This window comes from Oreochromis niloticus, unplaced genomic scaffold, assembly GCF_001858045.2.
Source record: "Oreochromis niloticus isolate F11D_XX unplaced genomic scaffold, O_niloticus_UMD_NMBU tig00003110_pilon, whole genome shotgun sequence".
Classification (NCBI taxonomy): domain Eukaryota; kingdom Metazoa; phylum Chordata; class Actinopteri; order Cichliformes; family Cichlidae; genus Oreochromis; species Oreochromis niloticus.
The window spans coordinates 157,428-160,836 of NW_020327792.1; positions in this window are offsets into that span (position 1 = coordinate 157,428).

Sequence of the window (3,409 nt, forward strand, 5' to 3'; positions counted from 1 at the left end):
TGGATCGTATTAATTATGTGCACTATAATGTCCTGAGACTGGCGAACCTTACCAGGGACGCGGTTGAAGGGCCTGCTGATCAGTTGGGTCCAACATCTTTAATGGTAGTACAAAATCGGATGGCGTTAGATATGTTGTTGGGAGAAAAAGGGGGTGTTTGCGCGATGTTTGGGGATATGTATTGCACTTTTATTTTAAATAACACAGCTCCAGGCAGCTCTGTGACTCGAACTCTGGAAGGCCTAAAGACGTTGTCCACCACGATGTATGAGCATTCAGGATTGGATAACCTGCTGGAAGCGTGGATGATTTCTGTCTTTGGGCAATGGAAAGGTTTCCTTATGTCAATTATGGTTTCTTTGTCTGTTTTTATTGCAATATTAGCGACGTCTGGGTGTTGTTGTGTGCCTTGTATCAGAGCTTTGTTCGTAAGACTCATAAATCGTGCTGTGGGAGAATCTGATACAAAGTCCAACATCAGGAGATCACTTTTGGGAAATGGGGAGTCACGATATGAAAACATTATGGTGAAAGATTTAGTGTAGTTTTATCTGCCATAGGGCAGATAAAAAGGGGGATTTGTAGAAATGTTTAGCTTATTTTAGAGTTTAGACATGTAGGAATGTTTAGTTTGCTTTAGAGTTTAGAAATGTGTTAAGATAGAATGTAGAATTATGGTAGAGACACTGACACTGCCCTGGATACAATAAAGGCCTGATTGTGTCGTGAGCTTAGAAGTAGATTTGTAACTGGATAACTGTGGTCTGGAGGGGAGATGGTATTTATGGCCCCTAGGAAGAGACACACACCCACAGTGTTTTAACTGATACACTCACACATCCACATGCACACTCACTCACGTGCACGCACATACCAGGTATGCACACACAGTCACTCACGAGCACTCACATAGACACGCGGGTACGCGCACACACAGGCACCCATGTGCTCGTGCATACACACAGAGACAGAGTTTGGAGCACACTATGGGGGTTTTATGATGCGGCCGCCTCTATAAAGCTGGCTGTGACTAACAAAGGGGTGAAGATTGTTTCAGAGGGACACCGGCCTCGTCTTCCCTTCTAGAAGTGCATGCTTAAATGAAGATGAATAAAGATGAATAAAGAGTTTGTAAAAATAACTACTGGGTCCGGTGCCATCTCTGAAGGCCCGAGGAATAATAAAGAACCGGGGTAAAACTTATTTCCCAACAGCGTATAAACCTGAAGAGGGCTCATCGTGTACTTGCTCTGAAACCAGACCCTAACAAGCGTCCCCGCGCACTCCTCATTCATTTTCACGTTTTCAGAGATAAGCAGAAAGTCATGGAAGCAGTGCGCCGACTCAGCTCTGAAGATGGGGATCTCAAGCTTAACGGCTCAACTGTGTTATTCTACAACGACTTCTCCACGTCTGTGCTGAAGAAGCGAAAGGCCTATGATGCAGTGAAGCTGCTTTTACTGGAGCGTGGGATACAGTATGCCATGTTCTTTCCGGCGACACACAACGGCTCGAGGAGGAGATTTGTCACCCCTGGTGCAGGATTTCCTGTCTTCCCTACCTAATTAAATCCCCTGCCGCTTCCTTCTTCTTCCAGCCGTTATTACTGCATCATTGACTGCATCCGGGTCCTGGTTTGGATCTGACTGATCCCTGCACGCCGAATTAGTAGAGCGGCTTGGGCGCTCGGTTTATGAACAGGTGCTCTTCACTTGGAATGTCTAGCTCCAGCGCGATGAGCCTACATTTTTGGTTTTTTTATATGTATTGTGTTGTTATGACTAGTTTGCGCTCTGTTGTGGGCTTCAGGGTTAGTTGTTTGCTTGGTCCCCATTTAACTGGGGAAAGACCCTCAACCGTATTATTCTTTCTTACGTGTTGTTCTATTTTGTGTTCGCAGCTCAAGTTTTACATGCTCTTTCTTCTCATACTCAGCTATTGTAGGCACTGTTACCTTTTTTTCTCTCTCTCTGTTTTTGGAGCCTCCTCTCTTCCTCTTTGATTTTGCCATTTATATGTTGGGAGCTGAGGTTACTCGAACATTCATATTACATGTGTGGGTGGGGTGCATGATTAGTACTTAAAATTCTGGTACTATTAAGTAATGTTCATGGAAAGTTCGGGGTCTGCAGAAACCCACCAAAAGACTAGCTGTGCTTTCCTTTTTGGAAAGGGAGGAGGTTTCTTTGGCGTTTCTCCAGGAGACTCATTTAGAGGATAAGGACAACATCAAACTTAAGAGGGGCCTGGTTGGACAGGTGTTTGCAACTTCCTATTCCTCTTTTAGTATTGGTGTAGCCATCGTCATTAGTAAAAAGCTCGCATTCCAGTGTCTCAACTGTGTCAAAGATGACCATGGTATTTAAAAGTTAAGGGTACACTTCGGGGAAAAGAAGTGACATTTATACATCTGTACTGTCCACCTGGCTACTCCCCTGGTTTTCCTCTGCTTTTACCACATTTGCCGATCTTGCATCTGCAGACAGCTTTGTGGGCGGGGACTTTAACTGTCACATCTATCCTTTGCTGGATAAGCACTGTCTAGTAGTTCCTGTCCCTCGAGCCAGGCCAAAATGCTCACTTCATTATACTCCTACTTCGGTTTCTGTGATGTTTGGAGGCAGTGACACCCTAACGACTTAGGATTTACATTTTTCTCCCCGCCCCATAAAAGTTACACCAGAATCGACTATTGCTTCATCCCCGCTTCCACAATTCCCCAGTCTCTCTCATGAGTTGGTAACATTATCTTATCGGACCACGCTCTCCTGTATTTATCTTATTCCCTGCCAGTGTCACGGTTGCCAATGGCCAACCGTGGGGATGTGAGGAAAAAGAGGACCCAGGTGCGGAGCTCTGAATATTGGTTAGTGTGGTTACAGCTTGTGAGCTGAGTGTTTGTTGTGTTTGCAGCTAGTGAGCTGTGTTTTTGGTGGTTTCCAGCTAGTGAGCTGCATGTCCGTGTTTGCAGCTAGTGAGCTGCTCTTTCTTTTTGGCTTACGTTTTACTTTATTGATCAACGCCTGAGTTTTGTTTGTTTTCGTAAATGGTGATAGCGGCTTGTCTGTCTCTTTTAGTTGAGCTACTTTAATAAAACTCTTTAATTTAACCCTTTGCCTCCTTGACTCCTTTTTCTGACCCGTACACCTTTTGTTACTTCCCCTCACCGCCTAGACCCCTCAGGGGAACGTAACAAGTGGGGGCTCGTCCGGGATTGTTGAAAAGGGCGTTTTGAGTTGGAATTGGTTTTTGATTATCTTGTTTTTTCTACCTTTAGAGATTCACAACTTCCCCAACTACCCAGTTAAGTTAGGTGAGTGTCCAGCTGAGCTTATTGAGTTCTTCCTTCGGGAACTCTTTTGTTGTTTTGCCTTTCTTATTTTCGGAGTAATCCTGGGTGGGGATAAGT